This window comes from Carlito syrichta, unplaced genomic scaffold, assembly GCF_000164805.1.
Source record: "Carlito syrichta isolate Samal-C Ts95f unplaced genomic scaffold, Tarsius_syrichta-2.0.1 Scaffold315363, whole genome shotgun sequence".
NCBI lineage: Eukaryota > Metazoa > Chordata > Mammalia > Primates > Tarsiidae > Carlito > Carlito syrichta.
In genome coordinates this window covers 31866-51784 of record NW_007259459.1, presented here as the reverse complement: position 1 = coordinate 51784, position 19919 = coordinate 31866, and the positions used below count along the sequence as shown (strand labels likewise).

The 19919-nt window shown below is 34.2% G+C and overlaps 1 pseudogene; it reads left to right on the top strand.

Moving 5' to 3' along the window:
• Positions 1–13856: 13856 nt before the first annotated feature.
• Positions 13857–19919, top strand: part of LOC103275221 — a 32684-nt pseudogene continuing 26621 nt past the window's right edge.

Genomic DNA, 19919 nt, shown 5'->3' with positions numbered 1-19919 from the left:
ATTTGTCATGTTTGTAGTCTACTAAATTCCTAATACACATTTTTTGGTTGTTTTACTCTTTACACTGATCTTTTTGTTTTTTCTTGTGCCTACTTCAAACTGTTTTAATCACTGTGATTTTATATTACTGTAATATCCTTTCAATATTCACTTTTTATGATACAAACTGTATTTTTTAGGGCTGAAAGGAGTATATTTTAGGTTGAATTTTTGTCATTAAAATAATTATGTAATATTTAAAGTGTTTCTATTTTTCTATGCTAATTATTATACAAATATATGAATGTCCTTTTAAAGTAAACTACCCTTATAAAGCCAGCAGAGGGAGATCAAGGCAATGTTTTACTAGTGAGGAATTACAACAAATTGTTTAAAAATGTGTTCTTTTACTGATTTATGGAATGTATTTAAGAATTCAATATATTTATTCACTCAGATATCTTTATTGATTAAACTTTACACCTATATAATCAAAATGTGCCTAAATATTTATAACATCCCATAAGTCAAATAACTTTGTAATTAATCTAAATTTCTTTTTGAATGAGAGATTTTTGGCATAAACTTAGTCTATGAACATAATGCAGATAACATAAAATTAAAAGTGATTTATTTTAAAATGAAAATGATTTATGTATGTTACATATGATTCTTACTTATTTTTAAAAATCAAAGAAAAAATTCAGATAAAATGACTATAGAATAGTTAATAAATGCATATCATTTTGTCATATTTGATCACATGAGCATAGTTTTCTAATGCAAGAATATACACAGAGATGGAAGAAAGTATTGAATGAATAACATCTTTAAATATTTTTAAATGCTTATTCCTTTAAAATATAGAAAATTAGAAAATGATGAAAGCATAATAAGCTAAAAGGGTATTGACAATTTGGTGGGAATTTTATAAATGCTAATCTTGGATATTTCGAAAAAGCTGCGTTATTCCAGTGGAAGTTTTTGTCTGCAGCCTGCTGCTCTTTGCTATTTATAAATATTAGGATGATGGAGACTGCTATAAGGTAGAAAATACTTCACTAAACCTCCCAGTGGCAGTAATTCAATCAAGCAAAGGTTACAAAAGCCCTGTGGGCAACTTGTTATGTGATAGCAGAGGCAGACCTGATTTTGTTGTATCAAATATTCTTTAAGTCAGGAAGCTTAGTGTTAAATTTAATGCTCTATCAGAGTAACTGTATTACTCTGAGTTTGATATATCCATTTCACTTTTGTTCTAGATTTTGTTCTGTTTGTTGTCAATAAATATTACCTGTTTTTCTGTGTGTGTGTGTGGGGGTGTGTGTGTGTGTGTATACGCACATAAATATATAGGCATACCTTGTTTTATTGTACTTTGCTTTATTGTGCTTCGACTGTGAGTAAAACGCTATCAAAAGTGTTGCATGCAACAAATAAATCTTTCATGAAGAGAAGAACCAATCGATGTGGTAAACTTCATTGTTAATATCTAACTTTACCTGTACGATGACCACTTGTATACCTAACCCTGAATTGTACCCCACATCTTTAAAAAAAATAAAAAAAAAGAAATTATAAATTATCATATTCTAAACACACACACACACAAACACACACACACACACACACACACACACACACACACACACACACACACACGAGCCATGGCCAAACCGACTTTCAGCAAACACCACCCTGATTAGCCAGCAGCCATCAACATCAAGGCAAGATACTCTACAAAAAAGAACTTGTGACTCGCTAAAGGCTTAGATGATTGTTAGCATTTTTTTTTTAGAAACACAGTATTTTAAAATTAGGGTATGTACATACTTTTTTAGACATAATGCTGTTGCACACCTAATACACTACAGTATAGTATAAATGTAACCTTCATATGTACTGGGAAACCAAAAATTTCATGTGATTAGATTTACTGCAATATTCACTTTATTGCAGTGATCTGGAATTGAACCTGCAGCATTTCCAAAATGTGCCTATATTACATGTAATTTATTATAGGAAGGACAATATGTTATTAAATGAATTAAATATTTAAAAGTACAATAATGTATTAAGCAGGTTTTGAAATTTATTTCAAACTAAAATTTCTCAAATATATACTCTTTGTAGTACAGTCATAATTAAACTTTGAAATATTCAGTGTAATATATTTCACTTTTCATTATTGTTCAACTTTCCATGCTTCTATTTCAAATATTTTACACAAAATAAACATTTGAGTTTTGCATTTTGCTAGGAAACATAAAATTAACTACTGAGTTCTAGCTCAAGCTTTACAAAAAGTTGTAAGTATTCTTTTAAAATATTCTCAGTTAAAAATAGGTATATAAAACAACTAAAATATATTTGATTATTCTTCTTTTCTTGGAGGTAAAAAAATAATAAAATTTACCTCAAGATGAATTAAAATGAATGCATTTTAGTATATAAACCTAAAAATATTTTGCATATCAAAACAAACACAAACAAACATAAAAGGCAAGCTTCAAACTGGGAACAGATATTTGTACAATATATTAAAGATCACAAATTGCAGACTAAACTTTTATAATTCATAGAATAAAGTTTCACAGTTCACTATTTTACAAAAACACTCATATACATTACAAAGTACTGATGTTCCTTAAAAGAAAAAAATTCAAATAATTATTAAATACATGAAAAAGATGCATTCTTGCCAAAAAAAGCAAATTTGAACATTGAAGCTTTTTGTTTTTGCCTTTCAATATGTCGATTAAGACCAATATTATATAATATTTAAATTCCAGGAGTTGATTACTTATCTGCATTTTCATTGGGTGTCTCATCTGATGCACTCTTTTAGGTGTTTTCTTGATATTTATCAAGAGATTTAAAAACTATCCAAACACTTTGACCTGGTAATGACATTTTTGAAAATTTATCCTCTAGACATATTCTTTGGCCTTTTACATTGACTTTTCCCTTTCCCTGGAAGCTCTTCCTCAAATAACTACATGGCAAACTACACACTGCTTTCTCATCTACCTTTGTTAAAATGTCAAATAGGTTTCCTAACCAACTTATTAAAATGCACATCCCATCCTTCCAACTCAAACTCCCCTATTTTGCTTTTTTCTTTATTTCATAGCACACAGCACCCCTAACACACTTATAATTTATGTATGTATCTTGTAAATTGGTTATTACCTGTCTTCCCACAGTAGAATGTAAGCTCAACAAGAACTAAAATCCTTGTCTTATTTCATGGTGTCTTGTTTCCCCAATTATCTGGAAAAGTGTTTGGCAGATATTAGGTGTTTGTAATAGGTATTTGTTGAATGAATGAATGTCAAGAATGTTAATTCTAGCACCATTTATGACAGCAAAAACAAAAATAGAAAAAATTCCTCTGTATCTAGGAATGGTTGAATAAATCATGATCTTTCTACATGCATATTACTTTCCTAGGGCTATCATAATAAATTACCACAATCTGGGAGGTTTAAAACAACAAATAAGTACAGTTCTGGGGGTCAGAAATCAATAATCAAGGTGTCAGCAGACTTGTTGGCTTCTGCAATCTGAGAGAAAATTGGTTTCATGGCACCTAACTTCTAACTCCTTTTCCTGTGTCTTGCCCCTTCTATATTCTGCCCTCTCAGAAGGACACTTATCAAGGCGTTAGGGCCCACCTAATCCAGGATGATCTCATCTCGAGATCCTTAACTTAATTTTATACCAAAAAGACTTTTTCCTAAGTAAGGTCACATAAACAGATTCCACGAAGAAGTATATGCTGGAGGGCTACCATTGAATCCATTATATTATGTTACATTGCTATAGTAATATTAAAAATCTTAGTTTGGCTACTCTGAAATTGTTAGAAATGTTAATGATATGATGTTTATGAAGAAAAGAGGATGCAAAATTATGTTTGCGTGTGTGTGTGTCTGTATATTCACAAGACACACACTGAGTAAATAATCCTAATTTTGACTAACATTTGTGAATTAATAATGTGAAGGAGAAAATATGTCAAAATATTAAAGTAAGTCTAATGTTAGGATGCTGGTGGGTAGAAATATAAGTGGTCTATTTTTTTCTTCATAATGTTTAGTTTTATATTTACAATTCTAATACTATGAGAAAAATAAAAACAAAATAAAAATAGCCTTATAAAATAATTCATTGAGAAACTAAGGAAAATTAAATTTTAAAATGGCACAGTGATTAATTATCTCTTTGTATCTAACATCATCAGTTTTACCATAATGAAATTTTTATGTCAATCTGTTCAGGAGGCAATGAAGTCATTTGTCTCTAGAGATTTTCAAGAAAAGATGAAAGAACCACTCTGTTGGGAAGTTTAGAAATTCACCTTTCTGAGAAAAAGAAGTAGAGCTAACACACTCTTGGACTCCCTTGTAGTCTTATGATCTTGTCAGTTTTAGCATATTACCCATGTTATGATTTATCAAAAGCATGTTAATTAAATTAAAAGTTCTCATTTTTTCTTTATTTTTCTTTTGCCTGCTTTTTTTTTTTTTTGAGTTGGAGTCTCACTCTGTCACCCAGACTTGAGTGCAGTGGCCGCTCCCGGCCACCGCAGCCTCGACCCGCTGGGCTCCAGCGATCCTTCCGCCTCAGCCTTCCAAGTAGCTGGAACTACAGGCGCACGCTACCATACCTGGTTAATTTTTTGATTTATTGTAGAAATGAGGTCTCGCCAAGTTGCCCAGGCAGGTCTCTAACCCGTGGGCTTAGGCAATCCACTCACCTCAGCTTCCCAAAGTGCGGGTTTACGGGCTGAGTCATCAAGCCCGGCTTGCCTGCTTTTTAAATTTGGCTTTACTGCGCTCATTACTGGATTCCTTCACTTTCTTAACTGATCAATTTAACAATCATCAGCATTTAAAGTTCTCTATCTCTCTTCCTTTTCCTTTTTTTCCCCCCTTAACCAGTCAGTTTGAAATTGAATTTGGGAGCACATCAGTCATGAATAGGGGAGCAGACTCTTGCACAGAGGCCCTGCATTTGGGCTGACTGAAGAACCAGTCTCCTCTATGTACCAGCTTAATAGCACACACCGATAGTTCTTTGAAGTGTAACAGGCTCCACATGAGGGTCTTGTCTATGCTGGGACTGGATGGGAGCCACACAGGGAATTTTCATGAATATAACTGTCATAGAGATTCCTGGGCTCTTATTCTCAATTATTTGAATCTTCATTGATCACATTCCTATGTACAAAAAAAATTCATAGGTGTATATTGGCCAAAATAATTAACTATATCCATTTAAAAAAGTATGAGAAGTGGGTAAAAGATAGGGAATAAAAATTTAAAAATACTGAATTATTTCACTTTTAATATCTTAATCCTAATGGTTAAATGTTATTTTATGTTCTTTGTAATGTTTTGTCTAGTGATATGTATGTGAGAAATCTCCCAGAAGCAAAGTATACAATAAAGTAAAATATTCTTTAAAAGGGTACAATTGTATTATTAATAAACACAAATTCATTGAAGCAAGGAAGAATTTGATTTGCAAACATTACCTATGTTATTGGGAGCATAATGAGAGCAGTTTCCTAAATTTGCTGGTTATTCTGTCCTGCTGTGGACATTAGCCAGGATTAGGCTTTTTATCCCCAACATGAACACTACCATTTTGGATCTCATTCAAAGAATGATAACTCCAGGAACTCAACAACCCTTTACTTTGAAAATCTATCTAGTGTACCTCCAGGGAAATCTATTGAATTGTCTCTCAATTAGCCCTCTAAGTCCAATTCTCCAAAAGCCATTTAGCACCACATCAATGATCCGGAGAAGCTACTTTTATCAGATTGCATTTAAACTAGTGAAGAGAGTCATTTCCACTATCATGCACGTGACGCTGAGTACATTCTGTTGATAACCACTGCGGCTGTGGGAAGCCCATTCCTCAGGCTTGAAATGTGAGCATGTCAGTCACACAAGAGAATTACAGCCAAGGCCTTGCCAATATTCTCTTTTGATCTCAACTGGTGGTTCTTCTCTTCACCTTAGATAACATTTGTAAATTATAAGAGGATAGGTTAAATTTAAGCAAGGTAAGCTAAATATTTTGTACCCAACCTCTGACAGCTTCTGGAGGTGAGGGACTCATCAGTCCATTTAGGAGAACGACTGACACTAAACTTCTGGCTTACTTCCAGTCTCATGTGGCTTCTAAAAGTTTGATTTTTTTCCTAGTCTTTTTTAGAAGAAGCATTATTACTGTTACCCAGGAATACATATTCTTCTAATTTATACTGTTACCCAGTAATCCATAGTCTTGATGAAGCATTTTCAATTCAGGACTGTGCCATATTTATATTTATCATATCTATTATGTGTTTGACACATCAAAGAATTCCAATAACATTTTCTTAAATGCATCTAGGTCCAAATCTCAGTCACATAGACGTGGGCCAGGCTTAAAAATTTTTGAGAATCATCTCTATCTGTAAAATGAATATTTTAAAAATATTCCATTTTGAGGGAAAAAAGTCTAATGCTAATTAATGTATTTTTAATCTACAGTATTGTATGGCCCTTGGCAATAATTACTACGTGCACACACTAAAAGTGTTTATAGATAAATCAATGCTGTAATATTGAGGTTATGAGATAAGGTTAAAAGAGGTTGTTGAAATACCCAATTTAAGTCCTGACAAGGGACATCAGTACATTATATTTTTGTCACATTACTAGATTTAACTTTTCCTCATTGCACTTTAATTGCATATTTATTTGTTTTAAATTTTTTTTCTCACTGGTTAATGACATTTACTAAAGCAAAGACTTTGCCTACCATGTTCTCAGTCAAATTCTGAGCACTTAAAATAATGTCTGGCACCCCGTAGACACTAAACTATTTTTAAAATAGATCAATACTGTCTCATTGCAGAGAGTAGAGTTACTCACCTCTGGATTTCAGCCTACTAATGTTTATGTTTGTTCAGTATTTTTGAACCTGCTCAAGATTAGAAATTATTTTTAAAAATCACAACTTTTATATCCTACATAAATAGAAAAGAAAAATATTTTAAAATTCTGTGTTTGGAGAAGTTTGCCTTGCTACTGAAAATCATGGGATTATGCAAGGAGACAAATTATTAAATCACAATTGTTTGGCAGGCAATATATATTTTATTTTAGATCATTAAACTTAGCCTTTTGTGATTAGTATAATACTCCTATTTATATGACATTTTTAAAGAAACAGATCTCAGCATTTGTTTTATGTTTTAAAACATTATTGGCTCTCCTACTAACTGAAAATATTTTTTGAGTGGAATGTTATAATCCATAACAAAAATCTTATCTTTAATTAGCATATACAAATATTGTTTCATGTTTATTCAAGTATGCACTGAAGTGAGTGGCATATTTTTGGCAGTTCTGGTCAAATTATTTCCTCTTTTCAGAAATGTTCAAACCAAACTGACAGTTGGACTCTCTGACAGCCTTCATCCACAATTTTCTAATTTTTTTTACGATGTGAGCCAAATGATTTTCTTGTATATAGAATTAACAACAAAATAGGTTGTTTCATACAATTGTTTGCAATTTGAGAATTTATGGAAGCAAGGCTACATTCAAAGACATGTATAGTTGATAGCAAATGTTCCTGAAAGAATTATGCTAATAACTTTTGAAATTTTTCTTTTATTTTCTACTTTGTCTAGTGGAGGTAATTTAAATTTCATTTTGAATGTTAACAGTTTAGTTTTGTTTTCTTGATTTGATGAGTGTTTTTTTTCCCCCTGCCTCAGGTTTATTTGTACAAATAGCACAGGAGGACACCAGCCCCACACAGATAGCAGCTTGGGGGTCACACCAGTCCTTCTGTCCTCATGCTGGCAGAAAGAGGCCTTTGTGGGGACCTGAGCACCTTTGGAGGCCTGAGCAGGAGCTGGAGCTGTGGCCTGGGCCTTAGCTTGATCCTTGGCCTTTGGCCAGCAGAGGATTCAGTCCTTGGCAATGCAGACACAAACAATGTAGGCGATGTAGGCAAGTCCATTAAACTTGCAGCTAGGATGCTTTGGGATCTTGGGCTTAACCTCCTTGGGCGTTAGGAAAGCCTTGATAGCCTCAGCCTGTGCACTCATGGCCTTGGTGTTGCTGGCCTGCATCTTCTTCAGACCCTTCTTGTTATGCTTCTTGGCAAAGTGCTTGTTCCCCAGGATCTTGGGGTCCATTCCCATAAGAGACTCCTATTTTTGTGATCGAGGTTTCTTGATGGCCGGAAGCCGCCACCCCTAAAGAGGCAAAATGGAGGTTACCCGAAAAGGGGAAAAACGCTGACTGGGAGCAGGGCCCCAGTGGGAGGCGGCCACGGTGGAGGCAGAGCCCCCTGGGTCCTCTTGAAGGGCTCCTGTTGGTCTGAAAGGAAGGCGTGCTCAGGCTTGAGAAACACCTCCCTTGATAAACAAGACAATTAGCTAGAATGTGCAAGGATGTGGAATTGGCAGTAAACTTATGTATAGAAATGTAAAAAGGGCTCAACGGCAAAACTTTCCCACCTGAAGGGACAAGGGAATGCAAATTTTGCAACTTTTAGCTAAAAAAGGAAAAACAAGTACTTCCTCATACCCTTTATAAGTAACACCATTGACAGTTGTGATTGATGAGGAAGTGAGAAACTGAGACAGAGTATCTCCAAAAACAGGTCTTTTTGGGAAAAACAAGTCACAGACATGCCTTTTGATTGAAGAAATATTACAGTTTAATTAGAAAGAGGGTTAAAATTAAAGTAAGGATTAGAATTAAATAAATAGCAGTTATAATTGAAAGATAAATGTTTATTATAGATGTAGGTATTAGTTAAATATAAGTAATAGAAGGAAGAGGAAATAATTAAGTTTTAAGGTAAACTTAAAATTATACACACTTAATGTAGGTTTAAAATTAAATACATTTAGGATTAGAAGTAAGATTAATTTCATATCTAAGTGTAGATTTAGACATGTTTTGTTTAGAAATATAAAATGTAAAATAGGTGATAAGAAAATAGCAAGTAATATAGATAAGGCAATTAGAATTAAGAGTATTAAGAATTCATAGTAGGTAAGATAAGGGTGGTTATATAAAAGGAAAAACAAGTCAATATATTGCTGCTAAAAGTATATATAAGGGTAGAATTAAGAAAATAGATTAGTAAAGGAAAAGAAATAGAATAGCGAAGGGAAGAGATTCAGTTGGCCTAGAGGTCACAGGATGTGGCTGATAAATTCTTGGCAGCTGGTATTTTGTTACACTACTGGTAGCAGGAAGGAAAAAAATGAAACTTGTAAAGGTCAACTTCTCCATAAACAAAAGAAAAAACATGATGTAAATATTTAATGTGTAACATGGGATACATTTTGTGGGTAGAGGGGTCAGTAAAAAAACTATATAAGTTTATAAGAATTGAATAAAAATTGGCAGAGTCTTGAACTCTCCCTAGGAAGAAGAATCCTGTCGATTTTGTCTTTTCTTTTTCAATGCTTCCCGATTCCCCCGTCTCAAGCCCTGACTCTCTCCTGGAGCTGGACTCTGGCACTTGATGCCATTTCAGTGCTATTTTCCGGAGCGGTCATGTGTGGTGTGGTTCTTGAACTTGGCCATGTCTGCACTGTAACCGAGGCTACTGAAGCGCCTGGGACTGGAAGAGAAAAGATTTTAACACTTTAAAAAGACTTCTGTCTTTCATTTCTCTGTGTGAATATCATTATATATTTTAATAATTTTGTATCTGACTGATGCAAATTTTATTTTAGCATTTTAAATTCTAGATGAGTTACTTGATCAACTGATACTTCCTCTGTTCTTAAAAAATCCCCTTAGGGTGTTTGTTGCTGTTATGGCAAAAAAATATAACAACTTATTTTCATTAGTGTTCAAATAAATTAATGAGATTCGATACTTTATTCCAGAAAAAATATTCAAATTATCTGATACCATTTTCTTCCTTTTTGTAATATTGTGATATTGCTACTTTTTAAAAATCTGTTCAGCTGGTGAGCTGGGAGGTGCAGTTCCCAGAGTAGCACTGTCAGCCCGGGATCCACGTGGTGGCCAGGCATGAAGAAGTGTTGGCTCCGTTGGCTGGCAAGTCAGGTCCCAAGAAGCGTGACAAGTGTCTGCTCCCTTGCTTTCCCTTCGCAGTAGGTTTCACTTTCAGCTCTACACCACCAATGGTAATATCGCCAATTTCAGCTCTAATCCATAGGCAGCTCTGTTGTTGGTTTCACTTTCAGTTCTGATTCACCAGCCTCTGGCATGTGCAGCTCTTCATGTCTGGCAGTCTTCAAGTCTGGTCATCTTCAAGTCCCACAGTCTTCAGCTGGGGTTCTTGTCTTGCACCCAAGAAGAATGAGGGATGCGGACAACTGGAGGGTGAGAAAGCAGGAGCTTATTAAGAAGACAGGGCCGGGCTCGGTGGCTCAGCCTGTAATCCTGCGCTTTGGGAGGCCGAGGTGAGTGCATTGCCTGAGCCTGAGGGTTTGAGACCCGCCTGGGCAACTTGGCAAGACCTCATCTCTACAATAAATAAAAAAACTAGCTGGGTGTGGTAGTGTGTGCCTGTAGTTCCAGATACTTGGAAGGCTGAGGCGGAAGGATCGCCAGAGCCCAGCAGGTCGAGGTTGTGGTGGCCAGGAGCGGCCACTACACTCCAGTCTGGGCGATTGAGTGAGACTCCAACTGAAAAAAAAAAGAAGACGGAAAGCCTCCCCCAGTGGGTGGGAACCCGAAAGACGTAGGCCAGTCTGGGGCCTAAACCAGGGCTTTATATAAACCTAGGAGTGAGTTGATTAGCTTGCATTAGCAGTGAGCTGATTGGTTGGCGCTAGCTGAGCTAATTGGTTAATACTAAGCACCAATCATCTAGAGATAGAGACCCAGTGGTGACCTGTTTTGTTGGCACTTAGCACCAATCAGCTGGGCTGCAGGTATTGTGATGTGTTTTTGAATTCCAGAAAGTGAGTGTTTTTGCTCTTAGCCCGAGGGGCTTGCAGGAAGCTTATTACCGAGACCACCCTGTCTGCCTATTAGGCTTTCTGTCTCCTTTCAATATTAATCCCAAATTTAATATAATTTGTAGCATTATGTTATGTGATGGGAAAATAAAATAAGGCCCACTAATTTGGAAACTACTTCAGTATACTGTATTGGAACTTTTCTTATATTTCACTTGATAGAGACATATTAAGGAATTAATTAGTTTTATTGCCATACTTGAAATTCTGTGGATTTCAAACAATAGAAACAAACATGAGATAATTAAAGATGAATAGGAAATTTAATTACAGATATCGAGTTACCTAACAGAACTCAAGAACAGAAGGGCCCCTCTTGACTAGAGTCAATATCAAGAAAGTCATCAGGACTCCTAGCTATAATTTGCCCCTTTTCTCTGTTTTTCCCTGCTTTACTTTATTTTTCGTCATAGATAGCCACCTTTTATTCTCCATATCCATGATGAAAAATGGTTACTCATAGATACCCAACCTATATCAACATTGTTCTGTATACTCTAAATGGTTGTCTCTGATTTTAATTTCTAAGTTCTTGATAAAAACAACAACAAAACAAAACAACTTTCTTTACTAATTTGACCTTGACACCATGGTAACAATCAATAATGGCATTCACTAAATATTTCTATCTTCCTTTTCACCTTACAAGCATATGATAGGGTTGTGTTTCCTAGCTCCATTATAGTTGAGTGAGTCCATGTGACTTATTCTGGTCAATGAGGTGTGGGCAGTTGTGATGTATATCATTTAAATAGCAGTAAGAGACTCTTTGGAGTGTGCTTTTCCTCTGCTTTCATGATCAGTAATGTTACAGTTAATGACTGCTTCATGAGCCTGAGTTCCTGAATAAAATAAGCAAAATTAAAGTTCCCATCCATCCCTCAATGGAGCCAGAAATAAACCTTTATTGTTGTAAGTCATCAGAATTTGGGGGTTGCTTGTTATTTCAGCATAGCCAAGCCTGTTTTGACTAATACATCCACATACATGGAATTGGGTTAGATTTACAACATTGTCATTTGGATTTGATCTGTTATATGAAAACTCTCCTTGAACCACTGCTTTTTTCCCTCTGCTCTGCACTCACACTATTTTCCTGCCTCTGGCTTAGTACACATTTTCCTCTGTCATGCTGTGTTGCCCTTATAAAGATTCTCAGAAGACATATAGACAAGGGTATTAAAGTGTGTTGGGATAAACACTGACCTATGATTTAAGAGATACATTCTTTTACTCATTTACCAGCCATGTGACCATGTGGCATTTTATAATTTGGGGACTAAGTCTTTTGTATGAAAGTAAATATACTCTACCTCAATTATAGTGTATAAAGAGTAAAGTACTATATTATACAAATTAAGTCCTGCTTGTCTATCTCTATCTATCTATCTATCTATCTATCTATCTATCTATCTATCTATCTATCATCTATCTATCTATCTATCTCTATCTACCTATATGTCTACCATCTTTATATAAATTTCCTTGGTTTATTTTCCCAAGGTATAGCTGGGCATTATTTAACTTGATAAATTTAACTAATTATTATGCAAGCATGTACATTTATAAATGATGGCAATGATATATAACAAATTGGTAGTAATTATTTTTAAACATTATAATTGCTTATAAATTTTCATTCATAGTAACTTTTCACACAGTTTCTTATATTATGCTTGAATAAAGTGATGCAAGCAAATGGTAATTTTACTTACATATTTGAAAACACTATGGATCATGTCTAGATGGAGTTTAACTCTGTTGCCCATTGCATGCCAACAGATAGCACTAAGTTTATACTGCTGTATCAATGCTTCTGATCGCATACTATGACCTATCAGTCAATTGCTGTGGCATGGGGTTTGGAAGACAGGAATAAGATTTCTGTCCTCCTTGACTGTTACTCTATGAGAAACAAAGTCATGGAGATGTAAAGTCTGCCTGCCGCTGCTTTTCATGCCCCATTCTCTGGCGTTTGGTATTGAGAGGCACATGTGTGGAGGCAGTAATGGTAGCTTCTTATTTTCAGCATCTTGACACTGCAGTTACAGCTCACATGGTGTGACAATTAAGTTCGTGAACTCATCCTAGAGAAAGGTTGACTTACCTCATTGCTGAATATCATTATGGTGACCTTTGAAGTACTCCCTTTGGGAAGCTATGCACTGAGGCCAGCACTGGTCAACCCATCCAAGCAATTTTGGATTTCTTTTTCTGGGAAGCCATTAGAGCTATTATCATATTACACCTGAGGTCCTGAATGTCATCAAAATACCTTCCTTTCGGTATTTCCTTTATCTCTAGGCAAAGAAAAAAAATAATTGAGGAGCCAGATCAGATGAGTAGGGAGGATGTTCTAATACAGTTATTTGTTTACTGGTTAAAAACTCTCTCACAGACAGTGCTGTGTGAGCAGGTTTATTGTCGTGATGCAAGAGCTCCTTCAGGACCATATTTGCACACATTTTTCTCATGCCAAGATTTTTAGTTAAGATTTTACTAACTTTATCAATGTTTTTTTGGTCTGCTATGCTTCTCACAGTCAGCTGGCGATTTTGGTACACAATTTGATGGAATTTTCATCAATGTTTTTATCAGTTCTGCTTGTTACCAGCCATCCTGAACTCTCTTCATCAGTGACACTTTCTATCCCCTCAGAAGAAATGTTTAATCCATTTTTACACTGCGTTTTCTTCAAGGTATTCTCCCCCAAAACTTGGACTGACATATCCTTGATTTCACTTCCACTCCTGACAAGTTTAACAAGAAATTTAATGTTTGTTTGTTGCTCTAATTTAAGCTCTGACATTTTTGTGATGGCACACAAAAACATACAACAACAATAATGAATGCCACTCAGAAAGACACCGCCGCACGTCAACATGAACACAGCTCTGAAACAGTGATAAACCAAGGTTATGAAACCTTACTGAGTTGTTTGTACAGTACTGCCAATGTAAGTGCATGGTGGCAGGTTTGAAAACTTAATTGTCAGACCTGGTATGTTCTTGCCAGTTGCTCCAGTAGTGGATAAGGAGGTAACTTGGTGAGTTGATTCTATTCTCTTCTTTATTTCTGGATTTCCAGCTCAGAGTTTGCTCTTTGCAGCCTTCTCAGTGATTCTGAAAGCACCTAACCTGTGTTACATTTATTCTTAGATAAAATATTTAGAGCAGTTCACAAATTTTAGCATGCATCAGAATGAACAGAGGAGTTTTAAAAATACAGATTATAAGACTCCACTACCAGAATTTCTTTATTATTAAGAAAAGAGTAGGGTCCAAGAAAATGGATAGAGAAGAAGTTCCCAGATTGCTGAAACAGGGACCACACTTGGAGAACCACCAATCTAGAGTATCTTCCATTTCCTACTTCAAATCTGTAATGACATAGACCTTGTCCTCAGATGTATCAATTAATCCAGGTGAGCCATGATCATTTCTCAGTAGTTCAATATCTGACCTTATTATTGTGTTACATCCCAAGTAGAGACTATTAATTGTATTCAGAACAAAATGTATATCAACTGATTTCAACCAGATTTAATAATTAATAAGCTATGCTAGAATGACTTATGTTGAAATATATATTTTTATTTTTGTTTTTTGGAATAAAGCCCATTTGGGTGAAGTCATACAGAAACATTATCATACAGTAACATAGACTATTTCCCAGTCTGATATTTCCCCTGTCTGAATATCAAATTAAGTTCAGATAGGTTATATTTTTACCACTATAGATATTTTTAATAGATTATGTTTTTAAAGTAGAATCTTAAATAGAGCTACCATTTAAATTTTTACAATTATCCTTTCCTACTGTGTATATTGCAGAATGTTCTTATTTTGGATTTTGGCTTAATTATCATACTTTATCTTAGTTCAACCCCATACTCTTTACATAAAGATTTTGAGAGCCAAAGAGAGAAGCACTTAGAGAAAGAGTTGAAGGTGGTAACTAAATCCTTTCACAACTTAGTATTCTTTTAAAAAATATTAATAAACCTTATTTTTTAGAGCAGTTTTAGATTCACAATTGAACTCAGCAGAAGGTACAGAGAGTTTCTGTATAACACAGTCCCTGACACCCACAGTTGTTCCCATTATTAACATCCCACATCAGAGTGGTACATTTGTTGCAATCATTGAAACATTATCATTCAAAGTCCATAGTTTGCATTAGGGCTTACTCTTGGTGCTGTACATTCCCTTGTAATGTCCAGTGACTGCTGTCCCTTCCTTGTGCTGATGTGACTAGTATTCTGGGTGAGTTAAGTTTTGTGAAGGGTATAAAGTCTGTGTCAAGATTTTCTCTCTTTTTTTTAATGTTTATGTATAGTTGTTTCAACACCATATGCTGAAAATAAATTTTTCTGTTGTATTGCTTTTGCTCCTTTGTCAAACATTATTTGACTATATTTATATGAGTTTATCTGTTTCTGGGCTCTCTTTTCTAGTTCATAGATCTATTTGTCTGTTGTTTTGCAAATACCAATTTCCTGTTCACTCTAGCTTTAAAGTCAGTCTTGAAGTCTGGTAGTGTCAGTTCTATAACTTTGTTCTTCTCTTTAGTATTGTTCTGAGTCTTTAGCCTGTCCATACAAACTTTAGAATCAGTTTATCTATAGCCACAAAATAACTTTCTGGGATTTTAATTGGAATTGCATCGGATCAATTTGCGAAGAACTGACATCTTCACAGTATTGTGTCTTCCTAGTCATAGTCATGGAATATCTTTTTATTTATTTAGTTTTTAAAAATAACTTTCTCCAGAGTTTTCTAGTTGTTTTCATATAGCTCTTGTACATATTTGTTGAATTTATTCTTAAGTATTTAATTTTGGGGCGGTACTAATGTAAGTGACACTATGTTTTTAACTTCAAATTTGACTTGTTTATTTCTAGAATATAGGAAACTGGTATGCCTTTGAATATTAACTTTGTATCCCACAACCTTGCTACAATCACTATTTAGTTCTTTTAACTGGTATGTTTAGACCATTGACATTCAAACTGATTATTTATATAGTTGGATAAATACTTACCAACCTTATTACTATTTTCTACTTGTTGTTGCACTTGCAATTTATTCCTATTTTTGTCTTCTACTTTTTTTGCCTTTTGTGGTGTAATTGAGTATTTTCTATAATTCCATATTCTTACCTCTTTTTAGCTTATTAGATTTTTTTAAAACTTTACCAGTTGTACCGTACATTTACAACCAATCCATGTCCACCTTTAACTAATAAGGTATTACTTTATGAAAGGCATATCTTATAATAACAAAATAGTCTTAATTTATCCTCCCTGTACCTTTTCTTAATGCTGTCATTCATTTCTCAAATATAGCAACATGCATAAGAATATATATATACACACATAATACATATAAATAAGCATAAATAATCAAATACACTGTTGTTATTATCATCTTTAAAAATCATTTGATAGATCAACTAAGAATAGGAAAAATAAACATTTAAATTTTACTTTCACTTAATTCTTTCTCTGATGCTTTACTTTATGTAAGTCTGAGTTTCTAATTTGTATCATTTTTTTTTTGTCTCTCTGAATAACTTCTTTTAATATTTATTGTAAGATAGGTGTACTGGCAACAAATTCTCTCATTTTTTTTGTTTGACAAAAAGTTTTTATTTTCCTTTTCACTTGTGAAAGAAAAATTTTCATGGTAAAAAAATTCTAGTGTCTTTTATTCCCAATGTATCAAATAGTTCACTCTACTCCTTTCTTGAATGTGTGTTTCCTAAGAAGTCACATGTAATTCTTGTCTTTGCTCCTTTAGAGGTAGGGTTATTGTTTACCTTTTTTTTTTCCCAAACATTTTCCCTTATTTTTGATTTTCTGTAGGGTTTGGATATGATATGACTATGTGTAGGTTTTTTTTTTTTCTTTTTATTTGTCCTGCTTTGTTCCTGGATTTATGCTTTGGTGTTTGACATTAATTTGAGGACATTTCTGTCATTATTGCTTCAGATATTGTTTTTATTTCTTTCTCTTTTTCTCCTCTTTCTGGCATTTCCATTATACCTATATCACATCTATCCCACAGTTCTTGGATATTCTGTTCTGTTAATTTTTTTTTCTCTTTGCTTTATATTTTTGGAAGGTTTTAGTGTTATGTCCTCAAACTCAGAGGTTCTTTCCTTAGCTCTACCCAGTTTACTAAGAAACTCATCAAAGGTATTCTTTATTCTGGTTACAGTGTTTTTAATCTCTAGCATTTCTTTTTGTTTTTTTCTTAGAATTTTTATCTTTTTGTTTACATTATCCATTTGTTCTTGCATGATGTCTACTTTTTCCTTGAAAGCCCTTACCATATTAATAGTTATTTTTTAATTCTTTGTTTTATTAGTCCAATGTTTTTGCCTTATCTGACTCCAATTCTGATGCCTGTTCGATCTCCTCAAACTGTATTTTTTTTTGGATCTTAGTGTGCCTTGTAATTTTGTATTGAAAGAAGGATGTGCTGCACTGGGTAAAAGGAAGTTTAGTGGTGTGAAGGTATGATGTAAAGGAAGGAGAAAATATTTCATAGTCCTTTGATTAATTCTCAGTCTTTCAGTGAGCATGTGTCCCTGGACTGCAAACTTCACCAATACTTCTCAGTTTTTTCTTCTGCTTAAGTGGGACAGGATGGCTTGAGCCAACTAGAGTTGAGTTATTTCCCTTTCCCCACACAGGAGGCCAAATGGAGTTGGGTATTTCCTCCAGAAAGGTTATCTCTGATAAAAACTCAACATATTAGGTTTCAATAAAATAGTTTCTCCTGAAGGCAGGCCTTATTAAGAACAGAATGCTCTGTTGTATTTTAAAATAGTTTGTTTTTCCTTCTTCCTTTTGGAAGCACTGGGAATTGTTCTCCATTATTCTTTGAGAGGACCTGGTAGAGGTTCTACAGGTAAAACTCACAAAAGAGAGGGGGCACCCTTATGATTGGGTCCTTCTGGAGTTTTTAGCTCTCAGAATTGTCTACTGTGAACCTCCAGAAATTTGTCAATTGCAGTTTAGGTTTTCCCACCCTAGTACCAATTTCCATTGAGGTTTCGTCTGGGTGGTTTTGCTTGATTAGATGTGATTCTCCACATCTACCTGGCTATCTCTCCAGTTCTGGGGACAGGGATTTACACTGTGATCTCACTTCTCTGATGCTTCTAAGAAGAACTGTCAATTTTTGTTTGTTCAGGTTTTTATTTGTTGTTAGTATATAGTGCTGATTACTAAGCTCCTTTCCAGTGTTCTTCTTATTACTACTCCAACTCTTTTTGGAATGTGGACCTCATCATTACCTATTAATGAGTGTATGTGTGTTTGTGTGCTCAAATCATCAAGGAAAAATTTTACCATATTTGAAACAAATGACTAGTATGAATACATGGCCAACCCCAACATAATATTAGGTATTAACCAGAAATTACTAGTTTATGCAAATTTTGTTATTTTATGCTGTCTAAAATATCATTCTATCCTATTTTAAGTTATTATTTAATTCTTATAAATAAGTAATACATTTGGAAGCCATCTGATATCGCCCTATGAATTAAACTCTCTCATTTCATAATCATGTTATTTAATCAAAAATTAATTTCCTACCAGAGTGGCCTGCTAAAGATTTGCTAATTCTGACTTTTTTCTCTGAAACTTAATTGAACTCAGCAGTCAATAGCTTTTCTCCACAGGTCTTAGATAAGAAAGTATATTTTGGTTTTTTCTTTTTGTTTTTTTTCCCTTAGATTTATCATTTTTCAAATGTGTGTGTGTCTTTATCTTAAAAATTGCTTTTCTTTTTTTATGATGATTAAAGCAATCGAAAAGGATAAACAACTCACCATTAATTGATTATTCTTGAGGTTTGCTATTTTAAATCACCTTGTGATGATTTTCTACTTCTTCTAATATGCTTTTGCATTTATCAAAAATGCATAATAATGTAAAACTTTCTCACACAGTCTAGTCTCTTGGGGAACTCAGAGATGTTTGGTTCATTCTTGCCTTTGATGTCAACTCTCGTCCATGGAATCTATCCTTTCATAGTGATGTAGGCTACCTCATAGTGAGCCAGGAATGTAGTGATAGTCTTTCATGGAGTTGTAAAAAACTTTACAAATTTAGACTGCAAGTTAAAAATCTGAGGTCATAATTTTATGATGTTTGAAGAGATAAAACACATTTCAGCAAAAGAGTTCCTGATTTAGATTTGATTGAAAGTTGACTGATAATTGTTAAAGTAGAGTGATAGGTACAGTGGTCTTATTTTACCAATCTATATATTGTTATATGATTACAATTTTCTGAAATAAAAAGTTTAAAAAAATAAGATTTAAAATTATAAAGATGATGTGGCAAGGTACATAGGCAGGTATTTAGGATATGAATGAAAACAAAAGTATAACTCTACTATGACTCATTGTGTGCACCTAAATTTTGACTAGGAGAAAATGTTAAAAAGAAAAATAAGTTGATATGTTAGAGTAGGTCTGCATTTTTTCTTTTGGCATTGTCTTTATGCTATCACTTATATGATAAATGCAACCTTTTTAATTACTTTAAAATTTTATGTAAATATCATTTTTATAAAGTTTAATTAAGTAAAATTAAGTTCTGGAAATGAATCCTTGTACTCATTCTTATTGACAAGCAGTAATTAGTAATGAAAGTCATGTTTCTGTGTTTAAAATGACAAATGAGTTTTGTAGTACAAATAAAAGCATACACCCAAAGCTTGCAAATATGATGTTGTAATTCATGATTAAGAAGTAGATTTTAGCCGGGCTCGGTGGCTCAGCCTGTCATCCCGCGCCTTTGGGAGGCTGAGGTGAGTGGATGGCCTGAGCCCGCGGGTTCGAGACCCGCCTGGGCAGCGAGACCTCATCTCTACAATAAATCAAAAAA